We start from the raw sequence: 15314 nt of genomic DNA, 5'->3' as shown, positions 1-15314 counted from the left end.
GACCGGTTTATAATTGGGCATAGCATATTCGGAGTTGCACAACTTATAGATCGGTTTGCTTGAAATTATTCTAACTCATAGGTGTAGGTGTTGGGTTGTTTGAAATGAGTTCGACTTGTAGATGTCGGTCTGTTTCATATTTGTTTGTGGATAGTATCTTTAGAAGATAGAGGAGTAAAAGTCATGATTTACTTGAAAACCAAATTATAACTAGTAAGGAGAGCTGAATTTGAATAATGGATTGGATATCCTTTTAGATAAGTTTCAACGGTTGACTCAATGTCAATGGATTTCTAAATTGCTTTTAGAATTTGACCATCCAAATTGTAAGTTTCTTTTGATATGAAAAGAATTGGTGATATGTAACTTGGCAACGTGCTTTATGGGGTGTATATCTTGGTCGAAGATTTGTACATGATTCTGAAGATTCGTGGCGGCATCACCATATTATCGTCTTATAATCTAGGTTGTGATATACCTGTTAGGCTATCCTTTGTATATTGATTTTAGTGTCGAATGGTTGTTGAAAAGTGCAAACTGTCCGAGTTATAATATAATCTGCATGGCGGTGCTGCAATCAACAATGAAATATAAATTGATAATATTGATAATCAACAATAAAATACATATTAATAATATTGATAATATACAACTATATATAACGTGTCTAAGGTTGTTATATGAAATAGTAAGACACATTAAGGTAAAATGGTTCAAGTAAATAGGTTAGTATATATCTTATAATAAGCCATGTCGTATTGAAGATTAAAATAAAATAATATTTAAGCGGTTATTCGCCTCTCAATTGACATTTAATTTAATTTTTGAATTTTTTTTATTGTATTGTAAATTCATGTTTTGAATTCGTCAACTATAACTAAATTCCTTTATTATTCCTTTATTATGAGAGTAAAATAATTGAAAAAAATAAAAATAAAAAAAAGCTTAAATAAAATAACATGGATTAAATACTGAGCAATCAAAAAGTTGTTTCAAAAGAAAGAAATAATAATAATAATTATAGCAATAACAATATAAACAAGAACGGAAAAAATTTGCCATAAATAAAAAATAAATATATCTCATTGTGTGAGTAAAAATTGTCACTAAAATTAAGTAATTTGCATTTATGCTACTTTATTGAAAACTAATTAAAAATTGTTATAAGAAGGAAAAGAATAAAATTTTATTCTTGATCAAATATAATGAAATTAATTTTGCTATTTGGTCAAATAGTTATATAATCTAACGAAGCCAACATTTTTTATGTAAATATGAAAATCGAAAATGTGTAGCATGTAACTAAGACCGTATATCGCCGTTAATTACATCCTATAAAAGAAGGTAACAATAAGGCAGAAAGAAAAGAGGTATATTTATAAAGTTGTATTTGAAACGGTTATCAATATTGCCATAACTATTTTGAAGTGTTATGGCTGATCATGCGGTAACTGTGTTTTAGTGATTCGCTTGGGTTTGTGTGGAGAGATTTCTGTGCCGATTTGGGTTTGCACGTGGTTATTTGATTTTATCGGATTAGTCGGTTAGGAGAGCAAAATACGTACTCTACGTACTACTAATGTAGGACGTGTTTATTTAGTTTTAGGCAGATTCCAATTTATAGGTTTATTTGAATCGAGTTATAGCTAACAGATCACATAATTTCACAATATAATATTTAAACTTTTAAGACAAAATAAAAATACTACAATTCGATTTTTACTAATTAAAAAAATAATTTTAATATAAAACAAATTAAATAGAAAGAGTAGAAAAAATGTTTTACAAATATATAAATATATTGAAAAGGGATCCGTATATTAGAGAACACTAAATATAACAATTTCTCTGTTTTATTTTTTTTCTTGAATTCATTTATTTCGTTTATTCATCAATATATATATAAAATAAAAAAAAATTTAAAAATTAATTTGTAATTAGTTAATTTTAAGATTTATAATTTAAGACACAACATTAAAAATTTATAACTTATTAGAGTCTAGAATTTAAAATTTTCTGCCTTGATTTTTTTGGATATTCTACTCTAATTTAGTTATTTTGATTCTTTTAATATGGTTTATGCTGGTTGCTTTAATTTGTTTTGTTATGCTTGTCTTGGATCTTTGGACTATTCCCTTGACTCACTTCCCTGTTTGGGATTTGGTGAATCTAAAGGTATATATATATATATATATATATATATATATATATATATATATATATATATATATATATATATATATATATATATAGAGTAATTTTAAAAAATTAGCTAATTTTGAATAAAAATTAATTTTTAGTATTATTTTATATAATATTATCAATTCAACTAAGTATCTTTTAAAAGTTGTACAATATTCAGCTTTTTATTACAATAATTTAAAAAAAAAAAATAAAAAAACACATCTAAAAATTCTAAATAAATTTAGTGTCTTTTTAAAATTAAATACACATTCAAAATACAAATTAAATTAAACTGAAATTTAAAATTTCAATTTCAATTTTAAATTTCTCTTTCAAATTTAATATATTTAATTATTAATATATTACAATTTAAATACACGTCCAAAAATTAAATTATTTAGAATTCAAAATTTCGAATTTAAAATTCTAAAATAAATCTTAAATCACTAGTAAAATCTTCCCTCCGTAAAGATCCAGAGCTGCAACGCCTCCCCCTCCTCTGTGGCCGCTTTCGTCTTCTCCCGCATTGCGCACTCCTCTGCGACGATCTCCTCCTTCGCCGACGCACTCTTCCCCTGCGAACACCCCCGCCTCAATCGATGGTCTCCTCCCTCGCACCACGCACAACCGCCCCCCTTCTCCCGCGCCTCCCCCTATCTCCTCCCACGTCGCACTCCTTCTATCTGCTTGCAAAATTCTAAAAAAATTTGGTTGAGTTCATTCATGAAGATATGTTATCCTTCTTTTTCCGCTTAATAAAAAAATTCTATTTTTTTAAATTTATGTATTGATACGTCACCCTTATCCTCGGTTGCACAAAAAGCTCGGCACGTGAGCCAATAATCTCGGCCCCGCATCAGTCACCCGAAATACTCGGTGAGCAAATCTCTGAGGCTGGCGACACAGTAAACAAGCTCGGAACAAGAGCAGATAAGCTCAACCACACCCGTCCGAATAAAAAGACACGTGCATCATAAAGCTCGGTCCCGTATCAGCCGTCCGAAAATCTCGGCACGTGATCAGGACCGAAGCAGCATCACCCAATTAAAAATAAGAAACGTGCCTAGATAGTTTATAGCACCAAAACAGAATATCATAACTAACCTATAAACTAGGACTTATCCACTAACGGGCAAAAGCCAACTCCTATAAAACCTAGCTAATATGCTCGGCTAGGGCTCAGGTTCTATCACTCTTATTCTCTCACTCTTTCTCTCTTAACTCACTCACCGTGAATCACTACTGACTTGAGCGTCGGAGTATCTTGTGCAGGTATTCCCGCCGTTGTGTTTGACTTCCGGCCGACGTCAAGCTCTTCCTCCTCGGTGTCAACTCACTCGGAAGCGCTTAAGCTCGGCCTCCCTAGTGTTCGGACGAACCACTTGGCGCCCACCGTGGGGCCCGGAGTACATCTAACCCATTTTTCCCTTCGTCTAGTCTTCTATTTTGTTTTGCAGGATTCCCGATCCTCGGACATGGCTGACAAGGAAAATCCACAACTCTCACAGGATGACCTCCTGGCTCAGATCGCCGAGCTTCAGGCGAGGTACGGAGGATAGCCGAGCTCTCAACACAAAACAATGGAGAGAACTCCAAAGGCTCGGCTCAAAGTGCGGCGGACCCTTTAAACGTCGTCCCGCCAAAGGAGAAGTTCACCCTTGACAACCCTTTCTCCGAGGAAATCACAAACTACCAGATGCCGAAAAACTTCACGCTGCCCACCGCGCTAGAACCGTACAAGGGGTTCGGCGACCCTCGGGCCCATGTGAAGAAGTTCCAATCAATGATGTTTTTCAACGGCCCTAACAATGAGCCCGTCCTTTGCCGAGCATTCCCCACGTACCTAGATGGTGCTGCGTTGCTCTGGTTTTCTAAACTTTCTGCAGGTTCGATCTCATCCTTTGAAGACCTCGCCAGATCATTCATTGATTATTTTGCTGCATCAAGAATCTACGTTCATGGCTCGGACTACCTCGGCACTATCTGTAAACCCCGCAAAAAAAAATCGGTAAATTATTAGTTAATAAATTGAATTTTAATTAGGAAAGCTAAAAATACAAAACTAATATCAAAATAGGATAGAGCTCGTCGAAACAAAAATTTTGATACCAATTTCGAAAATTTGGCCCAAAAACAGACCTGAAAGGCCAAACCGGTTGAACCGGGGCCCAAACCGGGCCCGTGGGTTCAACCGGACCCAAACACTTAAATGAGGCAGCAGCTCTTTTCTTCCTCATAAGCTGCTGCGACGCCATTACAGCAAGGGAGGGAGAGGAGATTCACAAACCCTCACCATTCCTTCCAACTACCATAACTTCCTCATCCGGGCTCCGATCGCCGCACCGTTTGCGGCCACGCGTCGGGCTCGTCGAGCTCTTCAATTCTATCCAAACAAAACAGTAAGTGAATCGGTTTTTCCTAGCCCCATTTCTGCTGGTATATGAATTTCGAGTTTAAGATTTGAGAAACTCAATTCCTTTATGATTTTTATGTTTTAGGGGTCCACTAGACTTGATTTCTTGTGGGTATTGCCCAAGGATCAGTGGGTAAAGGTAAGAGATCTCAAACCCTAATAAAATTTCTGAATTTAGGAATTTGGGTATTGAGTTGTTATGTTTGGATGTGTTAATTGTGGTTTAGGTAGTGTGTATGTGAATGTTGATGCTTGTTGGAGGCTTGTTGGTGATCAAGCTTGGTTTGGGGCTGTTTGTTTGAGTTTGGAGGGGCTGTAATTTTGAGTTGTGAGGCTGCCTTGGGTGAACTAAGTGATCGGCCAAGGTATGGTTTAAGTTTCGCACGTTTAATATTTACGGTGTTGTGAAAACTTAGGTTAGAGGAACCATAGGATAAGTTGAACTGTTAATTGCATTTAATGAGTAGTTTGTAATGTTGTTGGAGTAAATTGTTGATGAACATAGATTGGAATTTTGAGGTATTGATGTTATTAATTTCATGCTTTTGGACTTGCTTATAATGGGTTATATTGAAGTTGATATTGATGAATTATGGTTGGTGATTGTTAATAAATGGTTGTTATGTCAAGTTGATGGATTAACATGTATGAAGAATTGACTTATGTTAATGGCATTTAATTAGTATATGTTGATAGAAGGTTGATAAATATATGATGAGAATTGGTATAGGTGAAGAATTGATGTGAACAAAGGAAAAGTTATTGATGTATGAGGTAAAAGTGGATAATTTTGATGTTCTAGGTTGGTTGAGTTGATTAAAGCTTATATTGGTAATGGTTGTTGATGAATTGAGTTGATATGGTTTTACAATGCAAGTTTTAAATGGTAAGAAACTTAAGTTGGAGAAAAAGAGGTTTTGTTGAAAGTGGTTAAAACCAAATTTGGATGAACTTTAGACATCCATAATATTCTCCTCAAATTTTGGATTGGGTTGTGGTTTGTTGCAAATAAAAGATAGTTTCAAGAGCTTTTGATTGATATCAACTTTGTGGAAAACGGAATTTTGTGGAGAAAGTTATGGACGTTGCAAGTTTAGTGTTTAAATCTGAGTTCAGGGTGACCAAACCGGTTTTGAATGTTTTTAAACAAATTTTCCACTTCTAAACCTCCATTTTCTTCCTTTTAAGGCTTAAAGCATGGTTCTAGGTCCAGTAGGTAAAAGAAGCTAGGAAAATAAGATAACTTGAAGGTGAAGAAAGTTGTAAATAGTGGCTTTTATGAAGAAAATAAGGATGTTAATGAAGTTTAATGTTAAGGTTTGATACTTGATGATGTATTGATGATAATTGCCATGGCTTATGAATAATGATATCTGAGATACGAGTTTCCCTGGGTAAGAACTGTGGCTCGCCACCACGTGTTCCAGGTTGAATCTCGATACTCTGTTGACCCTACGTCGTAAGGGTGACCGGGCACGTATAAATTCCCGGGTATGGATAGCCCCCATTGAGTGATTATATGATGATTGAATGTGAACTCTATGCATAGACTCTTGGGGATGCGCGACGGGGGACAGTCTAAGGTTTTCGGACTTGTCGGGTTGGCTGGATAACCGACAGATGGGCCCCATCAGCCATAGGACAGACATGCATCATATGCATTTGTTTGTATTAATTGCTATGCATTTCCTGGGTATGCCTAATTGATATATATTACCTGCTATTTGTTATACTTGCTATTTGTACTATTTGATCATTACTTGTGCGTGAACTTGTTTGGTTGCTTGTTTCTGTTGCATTCTGAATGATGAAAGGATGGAGGAAACGGAGGAAATGGTTTGGTGTTAGGTTAAGCTTGAACTTGAGTAAGTTAGGCAGATTTAGAATACCTACCCCTGTTTATGGCTTCTGTTTAGTACTTAAGTTGGATAATTGAATAACGGAGTTCTAGGATTGCCTATGGCATTCTCAGGACCGTATTTTCTTATACGCGTGGCACTTTTACCATGCTGAGAACCTCCGGTTCTCATTCCATATTGTATTGTTGTTTTTCAGATGCAGGTCGAGAGGCTCCTCGCTAAGCGTCTGGATTCTGGAAAGCGAAGTAGTCCTTGGGTGTATTTTGGTTTCTATTTGTATATATGTATATATATGTGTAGCTTACTCTCCAAGTAACTTATGTATGCTGCTTCTCTTAGAGGTTGAGGGAGAGATAGGAGTTTACTTTGGTATTTTGGTATATTTTGGGGACACTTATGTATGTTTATATGTATATATGTATCCTCCGGCCAGCCTTAGCTTCGCAGGCTGAGTCAGAGGCTAGTTATGTTGTTCTTTGGCTTTTCTTTATCCCTTCGTTTATTGTTTTATCATGTTCCTATTAGGTTTCTTAGCACGCAAGTAATCCTATTCCTTGAGCGTTGCGCTTTTTATTTTGCGATTTTTGTTTACCCGCTCTGTTCAAGGCTCCTAGTATATTATTTCTTTCAGTATTATATGTATATCCTTACTATTAAAGGTCTGTAATACCACACTACCTCTGTTCTATGACTTAAGCATAAAACACTGTGTAGTAGGGTGTTACATTATGGTATCAGAGCAGTTCGTTCCTATAGAGCCTGAGGACGGACTGATTGTACTTTTGTGCATTCTCTGTGTATGTGTTTATGTGCTATTAGGATATCTAATTGATATATGTGGCATAAACGTTCATGATCATGCATTTGGGACTTAAAGCACTGAACTTGAGATATTGAGACTGATCAACTTGATATCACTTGTTTGGTGTGTATAGGGACCAGATGTCTACTCGCGGACGCGGACGCGGGCGAGGTAGAGGCCGAATAGGCAATGCTATACCTGAAACATCAGGAAATACTCCTAACCCTATAGACTTCATGGCTGCATTAGGCAATATGGCAGCAGCAATGCAAGCAACAGCTGAAGCCCTGGGAAATCAAATTAATACTGGAAATAATGGCAATAATGGTGAGAATGGTCCTATGTCACTACATTCCTTCCTGAAGGTTCACCCTCCAACTTTCAGAGGGACCTCGAATCCTACCGATGCCGATAACTGGATACAGGCCATTGAGCGGGCGTTACAGGCTCAGCAGGTTCCTGATGAGCAGTGGGTTGAGTTTGGGACCTATCAGTTGCATGGTGAAGCTCAGCACTGGTGGCAGGGCATGAGGCGCATTCTGCAACCTGATGGGATTGTGATATCTTGGGAGTTGTTCCGAGATGAATTCTATAAAAAATATTTCCCTACTTCAGTTAGAAATGCCAGAGAACTCGAACTGCTTCAGCTTAAACAGGGACAGATGACCATCACTGAGTATACCAGTAAGTTTGAGGAATTGTGCCGCTTCTCACGCATCTGTCAGGGTGCTCCTGAGGACTTTGCTGAGTGGAAATGCATAAAGTATGAAGGAGGCCTTAGGAGTGACATTCAGAGCTTTGTGGCGCCTATGCAGATTCGGGTGTTTTCTGAGTTGGTAAATAGGAGCAGGGTGGCAGAGGATTGTGTTAGAAGGGCTGCAGCAGAAAAAGGGGGTCTGAGGATGCCATTCCAGAGGACCACAGGGAGAAATTTTGCACCCAGAGGCAGACAGTTCAAGCGTGGTAGCTTTGTTCCTCAGAATAATCAGGGGCAAGGCAACTCTAGGAGGCCTAATACCAATGCTAATCAGGGAAGGAGACAGGGTAAGCAGCCACAGCAGGATATGAGTTGCCACAGATGTGGAAAGTATCATTCAGGACAATGTAGGTTTGGGACTGGAGTCTGTTACTCCTGTGGGCAGCCGGGACACTTGGCTAGTAGTTGCCCCGAGAAGAAGAGATATGAGATAGGCAGGGTGCAGCAACCAGGAAGGGTATACACTACTTTTTCTATAGGCGCTGAGGGGTCAGAGGCATTGATCCGAGGTAAATGTGAGATGGCGGGTAAAACTTTGAATGCTTTGTTTGATTCTGGAGCTTCACATACTTTTATTACATATGAGAAGGCTGATGAGCTAGGATTGAAAGTAGTAGTACTGGGGTATGATTTAAAGGTATACAATGCTACCCATGAGGCTATGGTGACTAGGTTAGGGTGCCCCCAAGTTCCTTTTCGAGTACAAGGGCGTGATTTCGTGCATAACTTAATTTGTTTGCCGATGACTGGTCTTGATCTCATTCTGGGATTGGACTGGTTATCCAAGAACCGAGTTCTATTAGATTGCTCGGCGAAAACAGTGTATTTCATGCCTGAAGACACTGAAGGGCCGGTTGTAGTGAATAATTACTACTTGAATTCCATGATGGTGAACTGTTCTGGGGCTGAATGTCAGGGGATATTGTTGCTAGCTGCGGGTGTTTCGGGTGATGATCAAGATTTGGAACAAATCCCAGTTGTGTGTGAGTTTTCGGAGGTGTTCCCTGATGATATTGATGAATTTCCACCGAAACGGGAAGTTGAGTTTGCTATTGATTTAGTACCTGGGGCCAGACCAATCTCGAGTGCTCCTTACAGGATGTCGCCTTTAGAAATGGCCGAATTGAAGTCTCAACTGGAGGATCTGTTGGGTAAAAATTTTATCCGACCAAGTGTATCCCCGTGGGGTGCACCAGTATTACTGGTGAAAAAGAAAGATGGAAGCATGCGCTTATGTGTTGACTATAGGCAGCTAAATAAAGTTACAGTGAAGAATAAATATCCGTTGCCAAGGATTGATGACTTGATGGACCAATTACAGGGAGCCAGCGTGTTCTCTAAAATTGATCTACGATCCGGATACCACCAGATAAGGGTCAGAGATGAGGACATTCCCAAAACTGCCTTCAGAACGCGCTATGGTCACTATGAATATACCGTTATGTCTTTCGGACTAACTAACGCTCCGGCGATATTCATGGATTACATGAACAGAATTTTCCATCCATATCTGGATAAGTTTGTTGTTGTGTTTATTGACGACATTCTTATCTATTCTAAGACTGAGGATGAGCATGTTGAACACTTGCGAACAGTGCTACAAATTCTGAAGGATAGGAAGTTTTATGCCAAGCTATCCAAGTGTGAGTTCTGGAAGTCTGAGGTGAAATTTCTTGGTCATGTGGTAAGTAAACAAGGAATAGCAGTGGATCCCGCTAAGGTTGAGGCGGTGATGAATTGGGAGCGGCCAACTTCGGTGACGGAAATCAGGAGTTTCTTAGGCTTGGCGGGTTATTATCGAAGGTTCATCAAAGGATTTTCACAGCTCGCTTTACCTTTAACGAAGCTGACCAGGAAGGATGTTCCTTTCGTGTGGACTCCCGAGTGTGAGGAGAGTTTCCTTGCCTTAAAGCAGATATTGACTACCGCCCCTGTATTAGTGTTGCCTGAGCCGAGAGAACCATTCGAGGTGTACTGTGATGCGTCCTTGAAAGGTTTAGGATGCGTGTTGATGCAGCATCATAAGGTTGTAGCTTATGCTTCACGTCAGTTAAGACCTCATGAAAGAAACTATCCGACTCATGATTTGGAACTTGCAGCCGTTGTCTTTGCCTTGAAGATTTGGAGGCATTATCTCTATGGAGTGAAATTTCAAGTCTTCTCGGACCATAAGAGTCTGAAGTACCTGTTTGAACAAAAAGAATTGAATATGCGTCAGAGGAGGTGGATGGAACTTCTGAAAGATTATGACTTCGAGCTAAACTATCATCCGGGAAAGGCGAATGTAGTGGCGGATGCCTTGAGTAGGAAATCTCTATGTGCTGCTTGGATGATGCTAAGAGAGGAAGAGTTGTTGAGAGCCTTCCAAGGATTGAAACTGGGAATCAGAGAGGAGTTTGGGACTTTATGCCTAAGCCAATTACAGATCTCAAGCGACTTCAAGGCTGAACTGATAAAGGCACATCAGAATGACCAAGAATTGTATAAGATTTTGCCGGCGATTGAGAAAGGCAAGCAATGGAGAGTGTCAGAAGATAGAGATGGGTTGTGGAGGTTCAAGGGCCGGATAATTGTGCCAGATGTCGGGGATTTGCGACATAACATATTGGAGGAAGCTCATAAGAGCGGGTTCTCCATTCATCCTGGAAGCACTAAGATGTACCAAGACTTAAAGACGATGTTCTGGTGGCCAGGAATGAAAAATGATGTGGCGTTACATGTTTCTAAATGCCTAACTTGTCAGAAAGTTAAGATTGAACACCAAAAGCCAGCAGGAACCCTTCAACCTTTGGAGATTCCACAGTGGAAATGGGAAAGCATTGCTATGGATTTTGTATTGGGCTTACCAAGAACTCGGACAGGTTGTGATGCCATTTGGGTAGTCATAGACCGACTAACCAAGTCAGCTCATTTTCTGCCTATTCGGATAAGCTGCACTATGGAGGAGTTGGCGCGCTTATACATAAAGGAGATTGTGAGGTTACATGGCGTACCTTCCACCATTGTATCGGATAGAGATCCTCGCTTTACATCACGGTTCTGGGGTGCTTTTCAGCGAGCTTTTGGCACTCAATTAAGCCTAAGCACTGCCTATCATCCTCAGACGGATGGCCAATCAGAAAGAACAATACAAACCTTGGAAGACATGTTAAGAGCTTGTGTTTTGGATCAACCGGCGAGCTGGGATCGATATATGCCTCTGGTAGAATTTGCTTATAACAATAGCTATCATGCAAGTATTGGAATGGCTCCATATGAGGCTTTGTATGGAAGAAAATGCCAGTCTCCATTATGTTGGTACGAAGCAGGAGAAAAGAGCTTGATAGGACCTGAAATGGTAAGTGAAACCACTGAGCAAATAAAGAGAATCCGGAGTCGAATGCTTGAAGCTCAAAGCCGTCAGAAGAGCTATGCAGACCGAAGACGGAAGCCTCTAGAATTTGAGGAAGGAGAGCACGTCTTCTTAAAGGTTACTCCAACCACTGGAATAGGGAGATCCATCAAAACCAAGAAGTTAAATCCCCGTTACATTGGGCCGTTTGAAATCCTGAAGAGAATTGGACCAGTGGCGTATAGGATCGCGTTACAACCACATCTTTCGAACCTGCATGATGTGTTTCATGTATCACAGCTTCGTAAATACACTTTTGATCCTAGTCATGTCCTAGAACCGGAATCAGTCCAAGTGAGAGAAGACCTGACGCTCCCAGTAACTCCGGTTAGGATTGACGATACAAGCATCAAGCGTTTACGCGGTAAGGAAGTTTCTTTGGTGAAAGTAGCTTGGAGTCGGGTTGGTGTTGAAGAACATACCTGGGAGCTTGAATCAGAGATGCGAAAGGACTACCCACACCTCTTTTTAGGTAACTAACTTTGAATTTTGAGGACAAAATTCCTAATTAGGTGGGTAGGATGTAAACCCCGCAAAAAAAAAAATCGGTAAATTATTAGTTAATAAATTGAATTTTAATTAGGAAAGCTAAAAATACAAAACTAATATCAAAATAGGATAGAGCTCGTCGAAACAAAAATTTTGATACCAATTTCGAAAATTTGGCCCAAAAACAGACCTGAAAGGCCAAACCGGTTGAACCGGGGCCCAAACCGGGCCCGTGGGTTCAACCGGACCCAAACACTTAAATGAGGCAGCAGCTCTTTTCTTCCTCATAAGCTGCTGCGACGCCATTACAGCAAGGGAGGGAGAGGAGATTCACAAACCCTCACCATTCCTTCCAACTACCATAACTTCCTCATCCGGGCTCCGATCGCCGCACCGTTTGCGGCCACGCGTCGGGCTCGTCGAGCTCTTCAATTCTATCCAAACAAAACAGTAAGTGAATCGGTTTTTCCTAGCCCCATTTCTGCTGGTATATGAATTTCGAGTTTAAGATTTGAGAAACTCAATTCCTTTATGATTTTTATGTTTTAGGGGTCCACTAGACTTGATTTCTTGTGGGTATTGCCCAAGGATCAGTGGGTAAAGGTAAGAGATCTCAAACCCTAATAAAATTTCTGAATTTAGGAATTTGGGTATTGAGTTGTTATGTTTGGATGTGTTAATTGTGGTTTAGGTAGTGTGTATGTGAATGTTGATGCTTGTTGGAGGCTTGTTGGTGATCAAGCTTGGTTTGGGGCTGTTTGTTTGAGTTTGGAGGGGCTGTAATTTTGAGTTGTGAGGCTGCCTTGGGTGAACTAAGTGATCGGCCAAGGTATGGTTTAAGTTTCGCACGTTTAATATTTACGGTGTTGTGAAAACTTAGGTTAGAGGAACCATAGGATAAGTTGAACTGTTAATTGCATTTAATGAGTAGTTTGTAATGTTGTTGGAGTAAATTGTTGATGAACATAGATTGGAATTTTGAGGTATTGATGTTATTAATTTCATGCTTTTGGACTTGCTTATAATGGGTTATATTGAAGTTGATATTGATGAATTATGGTTGGTGATTGTTAATAAATGGTTGTTATGTCAAGTTGATGGATTAACATGTATGAAGAATTGACTTATGTTAATGGCATTTAATTAGTATATGTTGATAGAAGGTTGATAAATATATGATGAGAATTGGTATAGGTGAAGAATTGATGTGAACAAAGGAAAAGTTATTGATGTATGAGGTAAAAGTGGATAATTTTGATGTTCTAGGTTGGTTGAGTTGATTAAAGCTTATATTGGTAATGGTTGTTGATGAATTGAGTTGATATGGTTTTACAATGCAAGTTTTAAATGGTAAGAAACTTAAGTTGGAGAAAAAGAGGTTTTGTTGAAAGTGGTTAAAACCAAATTTTGATGAACTTTAGACATCCATAATATTCTCCTCAAATTTTGGATTGGGTTGTGGTTTGTTGCAAATAAAAGATAGTTTCAAGAGCTTTTGATTGATATCAACTTTGTGGAAAACGGAATTTTGTGGAGAAAGTTATGGACGTTGCAAGTTTAGTGTTTAAATCTGAGTTCAGGGTGACCAAACCGGTTTTGAATGTTTTTAAACAAATTTTCCACTTCTAAACCTCCATTTTCTTCCTTTTAAGGCTTAAAGCATGGTTCTAGGTCCAGTAGGTAAAAGAAGCTAGGAAAATAAGATAACTTGAAGGTGAAGAAAGTTGTAAATAGTGGCTTTTATGAAGAAAATAAGGATGTTAATGAAGTTTAATGTTAAGGTTTGATACTTGATGATGTATTGATGATAATTGCCATGGCTTATGAATAATGATATCTGAGATACGAGTTTCCCTGGGTAAGAACTGTGGCTCGCCACCACGTGTTCCAGGTTGAATCTCGATACTCTGTTGACCCTACGTCGTAAGGGTGACCGGGCACGTATAAATTCCCGGGTATGGATAGCCCCCATTGAGTGATTATATGATGATTGAATGTGAACTCTATGCATAGACTCTTGGGGATGCGCGACGGGGGACAGTCTAAGGTTTTCGGACTTGTCGGGTTGGCTGGATAACCGACAGATGGGCCCCATCAGCCATAGGACAGACATGCATCATATGCATTTGTTTGTATTAATTGCTATGCATTTCCTGGGTATGCCTAATTGATATATATTACCTGCTATTTGTTATACTTGCTATTTGTACTATTTGATCATTACTTGTGCGTGAACTTGTTTGGTTGCTTGTTTCTGTTGCATTCTGAATGATGAAAGGATGGAGGAAACGGAGGAAATGGTTTGGTGTTAGGTTAAGCTTGAACTTGAGTAAGTTAGGCAGATTTAGAATACCTACCCCTGTTTATGGCTTCTGTTTAGTACTTAAGTTGGATAATTGAATAACGGAGTTCTAGGATTGCCTATGGCATTCTCAGGACCGTATTTTCTTATACGCGTGGCACTTTTACCATGCTGAGAACCTCCGGTTCTCATTCCATATTGTATTGTTGTTTTTCAGATGCAGGTCGAGAGGCTCCTCGCTAAGCGTCTGGATTCTGGAAAGCGAAGTAGTCCTTGGGTGTATTTTGGTTTCTATTTGTATATATGTATATATATGTGTAGCTTACTCTCCAAGTAACTTATGTATGCTGCTTCTCTTAGAGGTTGAGGGAGAGATAGGAGTTTACTTTGGTATTTTGGTATATTTTGGGGACACTTATGTATGTTTATATGTATATATGTATCCTCCGGCCAGCCTTAGCTTCGCAGGCTGAGTCAGAGGCTAGTTATGTTGTTCTTTGGCTTTTCTTTATCCCTTCGTTTATTGTTTTATCATGTTCCTATTAGGTTTCTTAGCACGCAAGTAATCCTATTCCTTGAGCGTTGCGCTTTTTATTTTGCGATTTTTGTTTACCCGCTCTGTTCAAGGCTCCTAGTATATTATTTCTTTCAGTATTATATGTATATCCTTACTATTAAAGGTTTGTAATACCACACTACCTCTGTTCTATGACTTAAGCATAAAACACTGTGTAGTAGGGTGTTACACTATCAAACAAGGTCAGCACGAGAGCCTAAAAGACTACATGACCAGATTCGCTGACGCCACTATGGAAATCCAAGACTTGGACCCGGCCGTTCACCTGCACGCTCTCAAGGCCGGCCTCAGGCCTGGCAAATTTCGGGAGACCATTGCCATAACAAAGCCGAAGACGCTAGAGGAATTCCGAGAAAGGGCGGCAGGTCAAATGGAGATCGAAGAAGTCCGAGAAGCCCAAAAGCCGGACAAACAACCACATCGGAGAGACGAAGAAAGGACTTTCAGATCACCAAGCAACAGGGACACTAAGAAACCTTCTAAGCCCGCATCCAAGTACAACACATACACCAGATTCAACACTAGAAGAGAGAACATCAT

General features: G+C 39.1%; 2 long non-coding RNA genes across 2 annotated transcripts; both read left to right on the top strand.

Annotated features, from left to right (window-relative positions):
* The first annotated feature begins 4421 nt into the window (after positions 1 to 4421).
* LOC112786664 (uncharacterized) lies at positions 4422 to 6931 on the top strand. The gene is made up of 4 exons (XR_003194289.3): positions 4422 to 4583; positions 4683 to 4736; positions 4825 to 4962; positions 6653 to 6931. It is a non-coding gene; the product is annotated as an uncharacterized lncRNA (long non-coding RNA).
* Positions 6932 to 12183: 5252 nt separating this feature from the next.
* LOC112786639 (uncharacterized) lies at positions 12184 to 14693 on the top strand. Its single transcript, XR_003194282.3, has 4 exons — positions 12184 to 12345; positions 12445 to 12498; positions 12587 to 12724; positions 14415 to 14693. It is a non-coding gene; the product is annotated as an uncharacterized lncRNA (long non-coding RNA).
* Positions 14694 to 15314: the final 621 nt, after the last annotated feature.

This window comes from Arachis hypogaea, chromosome 20 (genome assembly GCF_003086295.3).
Source record: "Arachis hypogaea cultivar Tifrunner chromosome 20, arahy.Tifrunner.gnm2.J5K5, whole genome shotgun sequence".
NCBI lineage: Eukaryota > Viridiplantae > Streptophyta > Magnoliopsida > Fabales > Fabaceae > Arachis > Arachis hypogaea.
This window is presented reverse-complemented; position numbering and strand designations above follow the sequence as displayed.